This window comes from Aegilops tauschii, chromosome 2 (assembly GCF_002575655.3).
Source record: "Aegilops tauschii subsp. strangulata cultivar AL8/78 chromosome 2, Aet v6.0, whole genome shotgun sequence".
NCBI classification, from domain to species: domain Eukaryota; kingdom Viridiplantae; phylum Streptophyta; class Magnoliopsida; order Poales; family Poaceae; genus Aegilops; species Aegilops tauschii.
The window spans coordinates 155,748,996-155,769,608 of NC_053036.3; positions in this window are offsets into that span (position 1 = coordinate 155,748,996).

Sequence of the window (20,613 nt, forward strand, 5' to 3'; positions counted from 1 at the left end):
TTTGCTCTGAATGTTGAACTTTCCGTTTGAACGTATGGAATGGGCTTTATTTTTTTAAATGGGTTGTATTTGTCCTCCACGGGTTTAGAGGCTGACTTGTGGGCCTACCAAGTTGACACGTACACAACCAGGAGATGATTGTACGTGGAGAGGATGACAGCAGGGACCCACCAAGGTCATGGCAGTACGCAAGCAAGTGCCTCCTTATTTCAAGCTAATAAAAAATGGCTCCTCCTAATGGATTTCTGACATCTGGGTCCCATGCCATTGTCAACGTAGTCAATAAACGAGAGAATTGCACAACGAGCGGCTGACACCAGGGACCCAGCAGCTCGCCCAGTTATTTTTGTTTTGGGTTAATTTGATAAATGCCACTCCAAATCTGGTGTTTCCGAGAAATGCCACTACAATTTCCAAACTTTGAAAAATGCAATTTCATGCCATTTCCAGTGGCATTTTTCGAAGTCTGGAGTGGCGCTTTTCAAAGTTTGCAAATTGCAGTGGCGTTTTCCAAAGTTTGCAAAAATTGCAGTGGCATTTTTTTAAGTTTGGAAATTGCAGTGGCATTTTTATGAATCGCCATAATTGGAGTGGCATTTATCTAATTTGTTTTTGAGACGGAAGCAAGGTGTCAACTGGGCTGTGCGAGGCACTCTGGCCTATCTAGACAGCCTTCTCTTTTATGTTTACCACACACCAGCCCAGTAGTTTTTTTTTCTGAAAATGGCTAGCCCAGTTTTTTGTGATTTGCCAAGTAAGTCGCTTTGTCAGGCCTGTTGGGCTGCAAATCTTTCAAGACGAGGAGAGCTTCATTCGGCTGGCCGAGAAAATGGCCTATCAGTAATGAGAAATGGGCCGTACATTTTTAAAACACATCAAACCGGCAATTAGTTTCAAAAAAACATTCATTTCGAGATTTTAAATTGCATTGATTTTTATGCGTGGACAATTTGTTGGATTTTATATCAATAAACATTTAATTTTAAAATCAGTTTGAATGTGACTCGAAATTTCGGGATTAAAACTAGTTCGGACCGCACTGAAATATGCAAAATTTCGTATAATTTTTTAACCGTGGCCACAATATGGGCTGTAATGCTAACAAAAAGAATATGAGCTCCGAAAAAACCTTAAGAATTAGCAAATGGGCTGTAAATTATTAGAAATAATGGCAGATGGGTTGTATGCTGTTTTCCATAGATTTGAGGCTTTCCTAAAAAAAGGTTGACGCACAAGCAGTGATTGTTGGATGTCCATCCAACGGCCGTCGTGCTTCTTCAATCTCTGCTCTTCCTGCTCCAACCGCTCAAACAAGTGCCGGCGGGACTACCTGCTCCCTCCTCCCCACGGCCGGTTGTGCTACCGCGTAGGCCTCACCGCCCCACCGTACTCCCATCGCTGGCCTAGCCATCCCTCTACTCACCCACACCTGCTGTTATTCTCCGGCGATGGCAGATGAACCAGTAAACCCTCGTACAGTCATACTCCCCTCCGCGTGGGAAAGAACTGCTGAGTCTTCCCTGCCTCCGTGTCGTTCCCTTCCTAGGCCTCGCCGTCGTCCACCGCCCTGGTGCTCTCGGCGCGGCCTGGTCAACGTGGTCAACGACCGACATGCATCTGAAGTGGACTGTATGTGGAGAGGCTGACAGCTGGGTCCACGGCCGCACGCAAGGAAATGCCTCCTTATTACGCGCAAAATAATGATTCCTCCACCTGACATCTGGGACCCACCGAAAGGGCCTCCGTATTTCATGAAAAAAACGTTACCGCCGCTGACAGCTCGGACCCACCAGCTATATCTTCGCACGCAAGGAAGTGCCTCCTTATTACGCACAAAAAAAAGAATACTCCCCCTGCTGGCTGGGACCCAGTATAGTGGGAGGCTGACTTGTGGGCCAACTAAGTTGACGGGGACGGAGGACTTTGTCAACTTAGTCAATATGAACGATTCTAGCTCCAGTGACCGTATGATGTCCATCTAACGGCCATAGTGCTTCTTCAACCTCTGGTCTTCTTGCTCCAGCCGCCCAAACCAGCGCCGGTCGTGCCTTGTGCTCCTGCCTCCCGTGGCCGGTTGCGATGCGGCGGAGGCCTCACCGCCCCCTACTACTCCCACCGTTGGCCAGGCCATCCCTCTACTCACCCACACCCCCTGTTATTCTGCGGCGACGGCAGCCTCACACCGCAGCGAACCAGTGAACCCTCATACTCCTCTATGCGTGGGCATCCACTGCCGCGTCTTCCCCGGCTCCGCATCGTCCCCTTCCTAGGCCTCACTGTCGTCCACCGCCCTAGTGCTTCCGGCGCGGTGTGGTCAACGTGATCAAGGAACGGCTTCCATCGAACATGGACTGTACGTGGAGAGGCTGATAGCTGGGTCCACGGCCGCAGCAAGGAAGTGCCTCCTTATTACGTAGAAAATAATGATTCCTCCACCTGACAGCAGGGACCCACCGGACGGGCAACCGTATTTCATGAAAAAAACATTTTCCCCCTGACTGCTGGGACCCACCAGCTACATCTTCGCACGCAAGGAAGTGCGTCCGGGCAAAAAAAACGATTCGCCCCCTGACTGCTGGGACCCACCAGCTACATCTTCACACGCAAGGAAGTGCCTGACAGTCGGGACCCACCTGGTCGAAGCGTACGTAGTGTTGTCATTCTGGTCACGAACATGTACGTGCATACTGGTCGATGTAGAGGCGCGCACGTGTCATAGTAGAGGCACACATGTAGCATGTACACGTACGTACAGCGGCCAGTGTGCAAGAAAGACAATACGGCCACGTACGTACATACGGGCGGGGTCTCGAAAACCTACTCGCGCATACGTACGCCAGGGCTCGTGTACACGGCTGGGTCGGAACGGAGAAATAGCGTCGTCGTCGTCGTATTCATGGGGAGCCAACCAGCTGGGTCGGAACAGAATGCGTCGTCGTGTTCATCAAGAGGGCTTGGACGGAACAACCAATGGAAACGAGGCCTGGCGTACTGCAGAACGGAGGAAACGGCCTTGTGTTCGACCGGCCACGTTCGAAACGGGATCCTGTTCATTGGGAGGGGTCTGGCGTACCGCAAAACGGAGGAAACATACCTCCTACGGTCGAAACGGGGGGTCCTGTTCACCGGGAGGGGTGTGGTGTACCGCAAACGGAGGAAACAGACTTGTGTTGGAGCGCTACGGTCGAAACGGGGGTCCTGTTCATCGGGAGGGGTGTGGCGTATCGTAAAACGGGACTCCACGGGATACTGTTCATCTCCACCGTCGACCCCCTCCAGCCTCCACGGGCTACTGTTCATCCACCGTCGATCTCCTCCAGCCTCCACCTGCGACTATTCATCCACGGGCACATGTTCATCCAGCCTCCACCGCGCGCTACTCCACCGGCTAGTGTTCAACCAGCCCTCTCCACAGGCTCCTGTTCAACCACCCCTCCACGGGCTACTGTTCATCCAGCCCTCCACTATCTACTGTTCATCCAGCCCTCCATGGGGTGGTCCTGTTCATCCAACCCTCCACGGGGTCCTGTTCATCCAGCCCCAACAGGCTCGATCGATCGGGGTCCTGTTCATCCAGAGGCAACACCACGGGGTCCTGTTCATCCACCCCCACCGGGAACTGTTCATCCAACCCCCCCAGCAACGCTCACTGTTCATCCAGAGGCAGCATCGATCAGCTTCAGTTAGCAGCAGTAGCGAAGGAATCGCTCGATCGGGTTCAGTTAACAGCCATTGATCGATCGCTCGGGTTCAGTAACGCGTAGCCTGCAGTGCAATCGCTCGGGTTCAATTAGAGCCCAACGCCTCGCTCGGGTTCAGTCAGAGCCCAACGCCTCGCACCCACGCGCGTGCGTGTATGAGAGAAACGCGCACCGCTCGGCCCCGACCACCCACCGTAACCGGGAACACCCCGATATTTTCCTCGCCCTCGCTTCTACCATAGTTTTTTCCGTCATGGACGGCCCAAAGAATGTCATACAGCTGCGTCTCCTGCCCGCCCAGGACGAAAAGCCCATTTTTTGTCATGATTTTTTTTCATAGAAGTAGGAGCCCACCACATCTGTGATGATACCGGGTTTTGTCACAATTATCGGCATAGAAGTGTCATAAGTATGACAGAAAATATTTCGTTCGGCCCAAAATGTCACAGATGTGTCTTTTTTTTGTTGTGTTGATGTTGTCAAATAATAAATTCCTTGGAAAGTGTTAGTATGGACGGTACCCGTGGATACGGTTAGCCGTGGAGTGCGAAAGTATGGTGGAAAAAGGAATAAACTTTATTTTCTGTTTGGGAACCGCCTATGATATATCAAGCATGGAAAGTGTTGGGAATTACTCGGTCGTTTTCGTTGACGGGAAAAGTATGCCTCCCAAAATATTTTTACCTCTCAATTTAAGCTTTGAGCTCTGGCACCTCTACAAATCCCTAATTCCCTCTGCGAAGGGCCTATCTATTTACTTTATGCAAAATTTATTTTTATTTGAGTCTCCATCTTATCTTATAAAGCACCAACTAAGGGGCACTATGATCGTACTTGAGCATTGGATGTAGCGAATATGCGAGTGTGTTTCATGAATGGATCAATGATTGCGCATGATGGGCTAGGGATAGCTTTCCATAGTGTTGATATTTTGAAACACATGGTTGCTTGTTGATATGCTTGAATATTGATGTCCTCATGTCAAATTATAGACTATTCCCTTGAATCATTCAAGTCCAAATGCCATGCTTCAAAAGAACAGAGTTTGTGATGAATATGATAGGTAGCATTCCACATCAAAAATTCTGTTTTCAATCGCTAATTTTTCATGACAAGTTTTATGAGAAAGAATTTTTGTTATGATGCTAGCAAAAGTGATTGAAATTATCATTGATCAAACCTGTGCACTTTGCTATCATTCGCACTTCATAAATTATTTCTTTTATCATTTACCTACTCGAGGACGAGCAGGAATTAAGCTTGGGGATGCTGATACGTCTCCAACATATCTATAATTTATGAAGTATTCATGCCATGTTTACAACAATTTTATATGGTTTTGGTATGATTTGCATGGAACTGACCCGAACTGACGTTGTTTTCACCAGAACTACCGTGGTGTTGTCTTTTGTGCACAAATGAAAGTTCTCCAAAATAGCTGAAACTTTTTGACGATTTTTTTTGGAACCAAAGAGACCCCCGAAGCATCGTGGAAGGACCATAAGGTGAAGGAGTATGACACAAGACACCGGGGCACGCCGGGGGCCCAGGCGCGCCCTGGTGGGTTGTGCTCACCTCGAGGCCCATCTTCGCGTGAAACCGACGCCAAAAAATCCTCAGCAGAATGGCATCGTGGAGCGCAAGAATAGGACACTCATCGAGATGGATCGGACGATGCTTGATGAATACAAGACTCCAAGGAAGTTCTGGCCTGAAGCCATTGATACTGCATGCCATGTCAACAACCGTGTTTATCTTCATAAGCTTCTGAAGAAGACATCTATGAGCTCCTAACTGGTAAGAAGCAAACATCAGTTACTTCAGAGTATTTGGTGCTAGGTGTTGGATCAAGGATCCACATCCTTCAAAATTTGCACCAAAAGCACATGAAGGTTTTATGCTTGGTTACGGAAAGGACTCGCACTCCTACAGAGTCTTCAACCTCTTTCACTATAAAGTGATTGAAACTGTGGATGTGCGGTTCGATGAGACTAACGGCTCGCAAAGAGAACACCTGCCAAATGTGCTAGATGAAGTTCCACCTAGTGAATCCATCAAGCTTATGGGAACTGGAGAAATCATACCGTCTGAAGCACAGGCTGAAGAGGAACTTATCATTTCTGCACCCAATCAACCTGAAGACAATGCTCAACCTGAAGCCAATGCTCAAAATGAAGACAATGATCAGCAAGATCAAAATCTTCGTCCAGTTCATCCTCGTGTTGCAAATGAAGTACAGATTGAGAAGATAATTGATAACATCAATGCACCAGGTCCACTCACTCGTTCAAGAGCAACACAGCTAGCAAATTTATGTGGGCACTTTGCATTCGTCTCAATATCTGAACCCAAGAAAGTTGCTGAAGCCTTCATGGAACCTGAATGGATTCAAGCTATGCAAGAAGAGCTTCAATAGTTCGAGCTGAACAATGTGTGGGAATTGGTCAAGTGTCCTGATCCCCGCAAGCACAACATCATAGGAACCAAATGGATATATCGCAACAAGCAAGATGAGCATGGTCAAGTTGTCAGAAACAAGGCTCGTCTTGTTGCTCAAGGATACACTCAAGTTGAAGGGATTGACTTCGATGAAACATTTGCCCCGGTGGCTAGGCTTGAAGCCATTCGCATACTGCTAGCCTATGCCAACCATCACAACATCCTTCTGTACCAAATGGATGTGAAGAGTGCCTTTCTCAATGGCAAGATTGAAGAAGAAGTGTATGTTGCACAACCACCTGGCTTTGAAGATCTGAAACATCCTGATATGGTATACAAGCTCAACAAGGCACTGTATGGCCTCAAACAAGCCCCTCGTGCCTGGTATGACACACGGAAAGACTTCCTGAAGAGCAAAGGCTTCAAACCTGGTTCCCTGGATCCCACTCTCTTCACGAAGACATATGATGGTGAACTGTTTGTGTGCCAGATCTATGTGGATGACATTATCTTCGGTTGCAGTAACCAGAAATACAGTGATGAGTTTGGGGACATGATGCAAGAGCAATATCAGATGTCCATGATGGGTGAGCTGAAGTTCTTTCTAAGTCTTCAAATTCGTCAGCAAAGCATCGGCATCTTCATATCTCAAGAAAAATACCTCAAAGATTGCATGAAGAAGTTTGGAATGCAAGATTGCAAAGGGTACACGACGCCAATGCCAACCAAGAGTCATCTGAGTCCCGACGCCAATGGTAAAGAGTTCGATCAAAAGGTATACCGCTCCATGATTGGTTCTTTACTTTACTTATGTGCATCTAGGCCAGATATAATGCTTAGTGTTTGCATGTGTGCCCGATTCCAAGCGGCACCAAAGGAATCACATCACTTAGCTGTGAAGCAAATTCTTCGATATTTGGCTTACACCCCAACACTAGGATTATGGTATCCAAAGGGCTCAGAGTTTGATCTAGCTGGATTCTCAGATGCTAATTATTCTGGTGACAAGGTTGATCGCAAGTCCACATCAGGCACATGTCACTTTCTGGGATGATCTCTTGTCTGTTGGTCTTCAAAGAAGCAGAACTGTGTGTCTCTCTCCACTGCTGAATCTGAATACATTGCTGCTGGATCTTGCTGCGCTCAGCTTCTATGGATGAAGAAGACTCTCAAGGACTATGGCATCCACCTGAAGTAAGTACCACTCTACTGCGACAATGAAAGCGCCATCAAGATTGCCAACAACCTAGTCCAGCACTCGAAGACAAAGCACATTGGAATTCGTCGTCACTTTCTCAGAGATCATGTCATGAAGGAAGATATTGATATCATTCACGTCAACACTGAAGAGCAATTGACAGATATCTTCACAAAGCCCTTGGATGAGAAAAGGTTTTGCAAGTTGCGGTGTGAGCTAAATATCTTAGAATCCTCAAATGTCCTGTAATTGGACACACATCCTAACACTTATGCATGTTGATGACTTAGATGTGCAACACACAAAGTAACGTATATCTTCAATCAATGAAGACATACACTCTAAGTGTGAATACATTAATGCAGAATTTGACTTCGGAGCGCCACGATAATTGTGCGCCGTGTCTGGGTCTAAAACTTCCTATACGGTGGGTAACGCCACCACCAAACCCTTGTTTGATGTGTTTCATTGGGCGTCTCATTTGCAAAGTCTTCGCATTTGATTTCTCTTCGACCTTAATTTGACTTCATGTTTATCTTCACCATGTTGATTTGGTCTAACTCAGATATATACATATATTTGTGTTCTATCCTCTACAACATTCACTTATAGCTACGTCTTCTTGCGTGAATCTTTTGATCTAAGTGAATGTGATCGGACCCTAACCTCTTCTATGCTTCTACCTCAAATTCTATCAATCCAAATCATATGCATTCTATTGAAACTGTCAAATGTCTTCTCTGCGTCCTTGTCAGCAGAAGATAAAGAGGCAAAAGTTAAATATGTTTTAAATGCTATATCCTTATTGCCTGAAACCCGGAGAAGCCGGAATGACCACCCGACAGTCCAGGCGTGCGTGGGAACATGGAACAACTTCCAATGTGTTTCATGTTTGCCACGTGTCCCTCAGATGTGAACCGCCAGGGGCACCTGCATAATTGTGTTGTGTTGTCCCTTTCCTTATAAATACACATCACATCACAGTCAAAATCCTTCTCCCTTCTCTCCACCTCGCACAAACCCTAGCGCCACCGCTAGCTCTCGACGACGACGGCGACGAAGCGCTTAGCTGCCACGACCTCACCGGCGCCGTCCTCACGCCGGCTGCGGACCTCGTCTCCTCCGCCGCCGCCGCAGGTGTCTTCTGTCGCCAAGTTAGGGAACGGGAGATTGAACTGCTCGGCCTCCAACTCCACTCCGTCTAGCAGTTCTTCGTGTGGTAATTAAAACTTACTTTTTACTGCCTTTTTGATCCGATAGATTCATCCGTCTCCACCAAAAGTGGTTTCTAAACCCACAAAATTGAATCTATCATGTTCTGCATCTCATATCATGCCTAGTATATTCACTCATGCTTCACAACTAGTTTGATTCCTCACTTGTACTTATTCTTGGATTTGTACAAATCTGGAACCAACTCTCAACATATAAGTGAATTTCTTCGCGCTATGAGGTCAATGTCTTCAAACTGATTTATCTTCAAAATCTTCAGAGAATGCATATGACCTCTTCCCCTTCCCTCGCATCTATAATGTTGTCACAGGTACATGTCCGTTGGAGAATCCCTTGGTTCTCATAGTCTGCATTCATTTGCAGAATTCTTACAACGTCACATCAATTCTCCTGAAGCCAGTTCCTATCTGACCAGCCGACGGGAGCCTTTGCAAGTTCTGAAGCCATTCAGTTTGAACTTCATGGCCACAGGAAAGTCAGCAAGAAAGGGCGGTAGACAGTGCCGTGGGAGTACATCGAAAGATTTGCCACCAGATCTCGATGAGTTATACAAGACAGACACTGAAAAAACCTATGGCGAACGCAGGACTCGAATCCAATGGATTCGTAGATACTGGGCTGAACAATGGTTTCTATACAGATTTGTGACTGCAGAGTATGCAGAGAAGAATGCCATCAAGCGACCATGGGGAGATATTCTCTTCAAAAATCTTCCACCCAGGGCCAGAACTGAAGCCATTGCTCAAGGTTTCTATCCTTGAATGGTTCACGGACCACAACCAGAGAATGCAGACCCATCTTCTCTGCTATGGTGTCGTGATGACAATCTGTCCAAGCGCAACTACAAGTTTGCCAAGGATTCTGTTGTGAAGAACAAGAAAGCATTTGGACTCGACTTCAACCCCAGTCCATCTGCTCCTCGGGCTGATGGCACCCGTGATGCTGAACCCAATATCATCGGGCCCTTCTACAACCTCGAAGGTCTCATCACTCACATTGTTGTTCAAGGGGCGGCCGTGGAGCACTCTGCTGACGACGCTGATTCGGATGAAGCGCCTGCTCCACCTAAGCCACAGAAGCAGAAGAAAACTAAGGCTTCAAAGCCCTCAGCTGCACCTAAAGCTTCGCGTGTGAAGCCACTGGCCACTGCTCCTCCTTCATCCAGTATGCAATCTGAAGATCTTTCTCGTGTCTCCAAGAAGACAAAGAAGCCCAAGAAGATGCCCATCCAGAGTTCGGGGCAAGCACTGACCCCAGCTGCCATTCTGAGGAACGAGAATGAAGCCATTGATCTGTCCAGTGACGATGATCTTGGCGATGATGCTCTTGAGCTGCTGATAAAGAGCAAGCAAGAGGCGGAGAACTTCAACGATCTGCCCCTCTTCGATGTGGACATCTTGAATAACTTCATTGATGAGTGGTTTGACAACCCGAGCCTCAGCATCGATGATCTTCAGCTTCCGATTGGCATCGGTGTCTCTTTCCGCAGTGCCATTGCAAATGAGCTAGCTCTGGATCAGAAGATTGTCGAACTGAAGAACAAAATTGACTATGAGAAGGCTCAGTTCAAGAAGGACATGGCCAAGCTCAGCGTGGCTGATGTTCAAAACTTCAAGCAGATGTTGCATGACCTAAAGGATGTGTTTCACAAGAAACGTGAGGAAGCAAAAGGTTCTAGAGAGCGAATGAAACACCTCGCTGCAAAATGTGTTCAAGCTCACGATGAAGCTGAGAAGCGCAAGGCACTTGGGCGTCCTGGCATAGACCCCAAGATGGCTGCCAAGAAGAAGCCTACTGTGGCCCAAGCTGAAGCATCAGGGCAGGAAGCACCTCGCAATGTCTTCCCTGCCAGTATGACACGCTCGAAGCCTAAGGTCCCCATAGTAGCTTCAGAACTCAAGAAAACAAGGGCAGCTGAAGCCGAAGCCAGAAAGCGCAAGAACAAGAATGCCACCGACGATGCTCCACAGACCAAGAAGAGGAAGACGAAGTCTTCAAAGAAAGATCGGGCTGCTCCCTCAGAGCCCCTTGTTGTCGAGTCCATCTCAGTTGCTCAGCTTGCATCCGCATACCAAGAGCGTCAGATAGTGATCCACGAGCCTGCTTTCACAGAGGCTCCTGAAGCTAAAGAAGTTCCAGCTGTTGACCCCACCGCAGCTGAAGACATTGGTCCCCAAGACAATGTAGATGATGATGAAGTCCTTCCTCAGATAGAGCACCAAACGGTATCATCGCCTATTCTCATGAACAGCGAACTCATCAGCATTGGTCGTCCCCTGACGCTAATTGCTCAGGTTGATTCATGGGCTGATTGCCCTCAAGACTCCCCACATCAAGAAGAATCACCAAGTACTCCACCACCTCAAGTCACCACTCTGGTGCTTGACGATGACGACTATGTGGTCCAGCCAACTCCCTCTCCAAAAGCGTCGCCCGCATTCTGCAGGCTTCACAAAGGACCAAGGCCACAAGTCGCTCTACCGAGCGTTCTAGAAGGAGAAGTGCAACACAACTCAGTGGCACGTCAAGTGTTTCCTGAAGCCACTCCAACTGCGAACATCTCTGTGTCTGAAGCAAATGTTGCTGAAGATATTCCGGCTACATCAGCCGATGACAACCAAGAACCGCGTCATGAAGAAGAGCGAGTTGCCACACCCCCTACCAACCAAGAAGTTGTTCTCAAGGAGAACGAGTCTGTGCCCGACCCTCCAGCTACTCAAGTGGAGGTTGAAAACATTGAGGCCGCCACCCACAACACCACCGAAGCCAATGACGTTGTCATGGCTGAAGATATTGTGGTGCCTGAAATGAATATGGTGCCTGAAGCTAATAGTGCACCTGAAGCCAATGTGCAGCTTGAAGCCCAGGTCAATGCCAGTGCTCCTGTACCACCTCCAAGGCCTCACACCATTGAGAAAGCATTTGATCGTTGTCAACTTGTCACCGTCCGCTGGCCCATTCTGGTTCCTCGGCCTGCTCCCGGACCGCAGTTTGACTATCATGTGGAGCACAGGCCTCAGGTCCAGAAGCCAAAGCCCAGGCTGCCAAGGTTTCCAGGTACTGCAACTTCGCCAGGATCGTTCAATGTGAATAGCTTCAAAGCACACAACACCTTCTTTGATAGTGCCAAGAACCCATATTCGAAGCCAAGAATTTCATCTGATCGGTTCTAGAGCTATCAGCAGCGCAGTCACTACTCTTGTATCTTATACAATCAAGGGCGCATCTTTCCCCATATGCGTCTAGACTGCGAAGCCATTGCTGGATTGCCCTACTTGGAAGAAGCCCTCGACTGCTTCAGAGATGCTGGCCTTCTACAGTTTGTGACCGACAAAGAGAATTGGAATGGGGAGCTTCTGCTACAATTCTATGCCACTCTTCACATCCGCGGCTACAACAGGGATCCGAAGACTTGGGTCCTTGAGTGGATGACAGGAAATGTATACCATGAAGCCAAAGCTCTTGATATCATTGAGCTTATTGCCCTGCCCACTCCAGGTGAATGGTATGAACCTGGTTGTCAGCTTCACCGCAATGCTTTGGGGAGCATATTCCAGAAGCCTGAGCCTAATATGAGCCAAATGCTGAGCATGATGAAGCCACTGCCACAAGATGTTGAATATCCAATGGAATTCTTTGTTTAAGACCTAGAGTATCTGCCCCGCATCATCTATCATATTATAAGGCGAACTCTATGGCCTGTCAAAGGACATTCTCCTGCAGCAAAGCTTGAAGGCGCAATGAAGACATTGGTTTTCTATATTCTCAATGGCATCACCTTCAATGCTCAGGATTTTTTCATTAGGCAACTTGCTGCATCTGGCTCTGATCTCTTTGGTCTGAAGTTTTATGCTCCACGGGTAATGCGCCTCATCAAGCTCCACTCTTCTGCCAACTATCAGCCCTCTACATGCAATCATATTATCTTCCTGCCAGAGGTTGATATGTCTGTCGAAGCTATTTACCCAGAGCCTGCCAAGGAGCCAGTTTATCTTCACAATGTTGATCGCCAAAGTTTCTCGCAACCGATTGAGGGTGTTCTTGCTACAACTCGTGTTTATCCTCTGGCTGGTACTACACGTGCACCTCATCATGCAACAACTAAAGCCACTGAAAGCACTATTGCTCAAAGGCCTCGGAAGCGATATCGGGTTCTCAATGACCGAGAGCTTCTCATGGCATTACATCAAAAACAGGATAAGCATCATTACTGGCTGAAGCGACAGATGCAGAGCCTCTTGGTGGATGTCAATCACATTCGCAATCTAGCCACCAAGAATGCATTTGTCACACATGAAAGCTGTCGGCGGTCGTGGAAGAGTCTGACACTGCTAAGCTCTAAAGATGATCTTCAACAAGATGGCTTCACAGAGCGATTCAAATTCGATACCACTCCTCCCAGGAATGTTGTCTTACGTCGGACTCCCTCTCTTGAAGACTCTGAGTACTCCTCCTCGGCGACCACTGTTAATGCCAGAGTCATCGATGACGAAGATGATGCTACTTCACCTACTACAACTTTGCCGCGTATCGACACTGCACCAAATTCTTCTGCACCACCGGACACCAACGTCGACCCTGCACCTTCACCTACTCCTCATGGGAACGAGTAGAAGCTCTATGTCTCGCAATAGTATTGATTCTTGGAATAAGTGTAAAGATGTTTTTATCACTAAGTATTTTCCGCCCGCGAAAATTCTTTCCCTTAGAACCCAGATCATGAATTTCATGCAACTTGAACATGAGCATGTTGCACAATCTTGGGGAAGGATGAAAATGGTGCCAAGGAATTGCCCAACTCATGGGTTAAATCTTTGGATGATCATACAAATTTTGTATGCGGGGTTGAATTTTGTTTCTTGTAATCTTTTAGATTCCGCCGCGCGTGGGACTTTTATGTGTAAGTGCCTCTAGTGCCACCCCTAGTTGGTTTTGGAGTATTGACAACAAACCTGGTTTAGGGACTAATGTGTTTGTGAGAATTGCAGGATAACACAGGTAGTAGTCCCTCATTCATTCGGTTTACCTACCAGAGATGACCCCTAAAAATGTGTGAAGACATTGAAGACAATGGTGGTTTGTGAACATATTCACAATGAAGACTATGACATGAAGACATCACATGAAGACTATGGAGTGCGAAGACATAGCTGTTTCGTAGTTTCCTTTTCCTCTTTGTTGAGTCATAGGAACCATCGTACTGTTAAGTGGGGTCCAAGTGAACAAAGTTAGAGTGACTGAAGTGATGCTCAACCAAATCCTATGTCTTCGAGCGAAGACAATGAGAGCAAATCTTATCCAGAGCTGGATGAGTCAGCTTTACTTGTAGCCCAAGTCAAGCTGTCGCGTGTGTTTGAAATCTAACCGTTGGAACACGTGTCAGTTCCTTAGTGACCCAGGGTCATTTCGGACAAATCAGGTCGGGTTGCCTAGTGGCTATAAATAGCCCACCCCCTACACCATAAATTGGTGGCTGCTCAGAGTTAGTGCACGGCTTTTGTCGTTTGAGAACAACCCACCTCCGAAGTGTTTGAGAGAGAGATCCTTGCGAGGACTAAGCCCAAAACACCCAGAGCCCAAAGAATGTTTAGCATCACTTAAGTCTTTCTGTCCGCGTGATCTGAAGACTTGTTACACTTGAGGACTGTGAATCCTCCAGCCGGTTAGGCGTCGCATTCTGAGCATCCAAGAGTCATTGCGGATTGCCGGTGAACGGAGTCTGTGAAGGTTCGGAAGTCAACCTTGAAGACTTACCAGAGTGATTGGGCGAGGACTAAGTGTCCTTAGCTCAAGGGGAATAAGGTGAAGACGCCGTCTTCTGAGTTAAATCCCAGCCTCCCTAACCAGACGTACAATTGTCACAGCAACTGGAGCTGGTCCAACAAATCCCTGTCCTCACCAAGCAACTGGTTCTATCTCTTACTCCGCTTTACTCACAGTTTGTCTTCGTGAAGTCATTGCCTGCTTGTATTATCTGTTTGACTTCACTGTGTGACGACTATTGGTGTTTGGCTTCATACTATCTTCCATCCTGATCCATACTGCCTAGCTGCTATTAGTCTTTGTGCTTTCACTTCACTGAATACTTGACTATGGCTTGCCTAGTGTAGTCTACCTTCCGCTGCATGTCAATAGGTTCATTTCTATTGTTTGTCTTCGAAACTCCCATATTTTGAAGACTTTCGTAAATATCGCCTATTCACCCCCCCCCTCTAGTCGATAGCTAGCACTTTCATTATGGAAATTACTTTGGGTGAACCCACCAAATTTCTTGATAATATCATGGCAAATTATTCACAATGGCATACCGAAAGAGCTCCTACTAGTAAAAAAGATAATTCGGTTGAAGAAATTTCTTCTTTGAGTGAAAAAGTTGATGCTCTTATGAAATTGGTTGCTAGTAAAAGTGCTCCTATTGATTTCAATGATATGCCTTTGTCTACTTGGATTGAGCAAAATAGTGGTGCCGTAGATGTGAATTTTATCTCGGGAAATAATTTCAATAACAATGCTTATAGCACTGGTGCGCGTCGGTCCTAAACAAACGGTTTAAAACCCCTTTCCGCGACGGCATCTGGAACCGTCTCTAAGTGAGTGTGAGCGATAGGGGGTTCCTTCCCACATGACCCAAAAACCGTCGGGGATATGCCCTCCTGGCACACACGTTCGGGCAAAATGAGGTCGTGTGCGACCGGCGAGCGCTCAAATACGGAAATATTTACAGTACAGATAAAAAAATACAATTATATGGCAAAATTGTTTCCGGTCGCAAGTACATCCCACACAGTCAGTCCCCGCTAAATGTTTCCGTTCGTATGCACATCCCACACAGTCGCTCCTAGGAAAACGTTTCCATTCACAGGTACATCACACACATTTTTTCCCGTTAAATCGTTTGTGATAGCGTTGCCATTGCACACGATATTAATAATTTTATCGTTTGCGTTATTGAATGCATCACACACGGTGCGTAGAAAGAAACTGTGTGGCAAAGGCTGTCCATCACACACACTTTTTATGTGATAAACGTTTGCGCAAGGTGGCCTAACGCAAACAGTTTTCTTACATATTTAGGATAATTTGAAATGCCAAATGCGGCAAGGCCCAGAACACTCATGACCTACATATGCATACAATTATAATAAAATATAAGCTAAAAGGCTGAGCTGGCGGCCTTCCGACGATGGTCTTCTTGGACTCCATGATCAGCATAGCACCCTTGCGGCCGTTCACTTCGAGTGTCCTGACCCGCCGCCGCCTATGGAGCTGCTGGCGCTGGGAGGCTCTTGGGTCTGCTGGGCCTCTTCTAGAAGAGCTTGACAGCGTGCAATCGCGCGCATGACAACTCCGCGGAACTGCTCCATTTCCATGTCTTAGGCCTGGTAGCAAATTCCGTCGATCACCTGCATCCTCAAGATATCACGTTGGCGATGTTCTACTTCGTCGGGGATGTCAACTCCACCAAGGATGCGCTCGAGCCTGGCGACCACATCATCGGGATCGAGGTTCACACGGCCGCCGCGGGCAATGATGAAGTCGTACGCTACCTTTATCTTGACTAAATCGCAGAGGTCCTCTGCCCATTCCTTGTGGGGCATCAGGCTCTCGATGAGCACTGGTGACGGCGGCTCTTCGGGTGGGTCGTCGATCATGCCGCCGAGCAGCTCTGGATCTTTTGCATAGTGGATGGCAAACTGCTCATCACACCTCCTCTGCAATATGTCGATTGTGCTCCCAAGGACTGTGCCGCCGATATCGCTGCCGATGGGCCATGGTGCCTGCACCGGCCGATGAAGCTCTTGCTCCCCGACCTGCTCCAGCTCGTTCTCCTCGCCGAAGATGTAACGCAGGTTGGCGTCGACGTTGAAGCTCTGGTCGTTGCCTGGCATGCTTGGAATAACTAATGGTAGATGGGTGAGGACTAAATCTTCGCAGAGTGTCGTGGCAGTGCGTTGCCGCCTGGGTTATATGCAGCAGACCGTTAGCTGGTGGCGGGAAACCGGTGAGGGAATAGGCGTGGATTTTACAATTCATCCATGTGGAGCACGGGAAGCATTCGCTGGAGTGTGGGAAGACTAAGTGGAGCACACACACAACCCAAATACCGTATCCGGTGCCACGTGTTATTTATCACACAAGTTTTAACATAAGGAAACGTATGTGTAACTTACTAATCATCGCACACGAGTACTCGCAGACGCATCCTGTGCGATATTCCTAGCCACCGCAAGCAACTAGTTTGCATATTTCAAAGTTTTTTGTACACACAGAATCGCACACGAACTAACTGTATTAACCGTGTGTGTTGTAATTTCTCATCGGAAACAGTTCATCCGATTCGGCTGTTTGCCACGTATCACACACATCTTGTTAAGTTGAACCATTTCTGTTGCGTTCGCTAATCGAAAACAGTTCGTCCGAGTGAACCGTATGCCCTATATCACACACACCTTGATCTGGCTAATCGTTTATGTTGCACTCCCTAATAGCAAACGATTCATGGGAACAAACTGTATGCCATATATCGCACACACATTGATATGGCTGCCCGTTTCTGTTGTTCTGCCTCATCACAAGCAGTTCGAACGGGTTAGCTGTGTGGCCTGAATAGCACACGCAACTAAAATCTGAACCGTGTTTGATGCATCCTCCATCGCAAATGTTTTGCATCATTTCTGATGGTTTTCATACAACACCGTTTGCGATTATTGCATCACACACAGTTTCTCGAAGGGTCTCTGATCGTAGTGTCGCGTAAGCAGCATCCTGAAGTAGTGTAGAGGTAATTTTAATCCTAGGCCTTTTCCGAGTAATTCCTCTAATAATTATGGTAATTCCTATGGCAATCAATCTTATAATAATAATAGGAACACCTCTGATCTTGAGAATAATATTAAAGAATTTATCAACACACAAGAAGTTTTCAACACTACCATAGAAGAAAAGTTGAATCAGATCGATGATTTGTCTAGATGTGTTGATATAATTTCTCATGATGTGGAAAATCTGAAGATGAAATTTTTTGTGCCTAAAGTTGAGGAATAAATTGATGCTCTTTATGTTTCTATGGATGAAAGTAATAAAAGAACCGCTATTCTTAGAGCTAAAAGAGAATTTTTAGAAAAATTGTCTTCTAGTGATTGCTTTCATAAAAGTGATGAAGATCTTAAAATGATTGGTGTTTCTTCTATTGATTCCTTGTTTAGTAAAGTTAAGATTGATGGAAAAGGGACTGGAGAAGAGCACTACAAAAAAATACACTTCTATGATGATATGTGTTTGTCATAGTAGGTCACGTTTTCTGTCATGCATGTACATCCATGACGATTTTATGACAGAATCATGATAGTCATACCTATGCTGTCCTAGAAGTGTTCCATGACGTTACCAAAATTATCATCACGGAAGTGTCCACTTCCATGACGATAAATGGCACGTCATGGAAGTGCTTTCGTCAAGGGTGACCGACACATGGCATCCACCGTAACGGGTCATCGTTAAGCTATCGGGTCCGGTTTTGGAACCGATAACCCGTTAACATCCCGGACCAATGAGGATTTTCCACGTGTAAAATTGTCATTGGCCGGAGGAAACACGTGTTGGCTCACCGTTGGGACAGAACTCATCCATTCATTGGACAGGAGGCGCCTATGATACGTCGACACGTGGTACGGCCAAACGGAGGCCCATTCCGGTGAAAAGGCCAGCCCGTTTGACTTGGTCAAAAGGTAACGGGCCGACCCACGGAAAGCCTGTTAAGGGCTTGTTCGTATATAGCCCATTTACGACCCGCTAACTCACGGCCCGTTATGGCCTATCAGAATTAAGCCCAGTAGCTTCATCTGGGCAGTCCAATATGATTCCAGCCCGTTGTAACTTTCGGCCCATGTATGGCCCATGATGTCTTTTGGGCCATACGAGGCCATTTGTAACTCTTGGCCCATTAACGGCCCGTGGTGAATCTGGCCCGCAACGAACAGTGTACATCTTTATACCCATTAGCGTCCCAGTATTCCATTGGGCTGTTTCCAACCAGTGTTATCTTTCGGTCTTCTCAGGGACCATTTATTCTTGGGCTTATTTCCAGCATTCAGTTACTTACGGCCCGTTACTGGCCTTTTCTGCTTGTGGGCCAAATTCAGCCCGTGGTTACAATCGGCCCATTAATACGTTGGGCCGTTTTCATAGCATCATCAAATACGGCCGATTAATGACGGCCCGTTATGGTCGGCCCATGAACGGACGATTCCAAATCTAGCCCGTTTACGGCCCATAATGCGGTCTGTTATCGGCCCATGTTTGGCCGATCGATCATACGACCCGTAGAAGGCCCATTGATGCTATGGTCCATAGAAGGCCCATTGTTTCTACGGCCCTTAGAAGGCCCATTGTTACTACGGCCCGTAGAAGGCCCATGGTAACTATAGTAAATATGTAGCCCATGGTTATTGTGGCCTAGTTTTAAAAAATAGGTTATTGCAGCCACTGGCAAACCGCGGAAAAAGAACTGCACTGACTACAAGCAAACAAATAAACAAGACAACAAGGAAATAAATAAGCAAGCAACTTACACTAGGCTATCACGGCTATTACACATATTACATCCGCTGGGCATCAAAGTTCGCCACCAGTGCAAATATAGGGAACAAAGCAGCATATCATATACACTGGTGGTCAAAGTTGGCGACCAGTGCAAATAAACGCCGCTGCAAAACAAGTCCAGAACTGAAACCACTTCACAAGAGCTCAAGAAACAATATCCTGGGTACCCATAATGCTGGCAAGATGCTTAGCAAGCTTATTAACTTTCTCTTGTTTGGCGCCTAAATCCTCTAGCGCTTGTTGTTGCACAAGAAAGTATGCATCTGAATTCTGCAGGGACTTCCTCAGTCCTGCGGCTTCTTGCCGCAACACAGCGGACTGATGTTGGAACACGCGGTACGCTACGCTAGCGCCAAATAATTTTGTTGACCACGCACCCAAGATCATACTGCTGGAAATAGATTACGAGATCGAGTTTACCACTAGACGCGCAGTCACCGCAGCGAAAGTAGAGTCGGTGATGCGTGTAGTCGATCTCTCGGCCCGTCTCCTCCTCGCGTTGCCGATCTCCCGCGAACAGCGAAGACCCGCGAACGGTGATCTCCCGCGAACGGCGAAGACCCGCGAACAGTGATCTCCCGCGAACGGCCCCTCGCGGTTCCCTCGAACGGTTCGTCCAAGCACCACAGATGTGATGCCTCCAAGGTATCCACACGTACGGGGGGTAGTGTCGAGTAGCGGACTGCTAGGTCCAGTAGCGCGGCATGGGCGTGGGGAGTGGTGGTGGCTAACCAGGGTTCGAAAGGATCAACCCTAAGTGGTGCGCCCACTCCCCTTTATATAGACCTCTGAGGTGGGCTCAACACTTGAGCCCACTAGGGGTCCACATCCATTTTCCACTCGGATCCAATCCGAATGGACTGCAGCCCCTGAAGTGTGCGACCCTATAGGTTCACGTACACATGGACACGACCAGAGTCGATTGTTGGTAGCGGCTCCTAGCGGAACGTGCCAACTCCCATGTGTGCATAAAGTCGTTTGACGAACCTCGACAATGTGTCATATGCAACATTCCTTTTGCCTCACGATATTTGTTGTCGAGCTCAAGGCGAGTACTTGTCACCCTTGTGATAGCTCGACCTCTCTTCTCAAAACCGTGATACAGATTCCTGGACTGGGTTAGCACTTAACCCAAGTCGCATGGCCATGCTTTCCGAATCTGATCACTCGAGAGGGCCCAAAGAATATCTCTCCAAATAGGAGGGGCAAATCCCATCTTGGTCAACCATGTCTCGCGGCATGTCTCACGACTCACCCGAAAGCTACCATTATAACTACCCAGTTACGGAGTAGCGTTTGATAGACCCTAAGTGAGTCGATCCTCATCCCGAGAACATGCGAGGACCTTAGGTCTAGGACATGGCATAGACATTGCGCTTGAGACTAACATATGACTATATCTCGTTGTGTCTCAAAGTGGGTCTGTCCGGCTCGGTGATC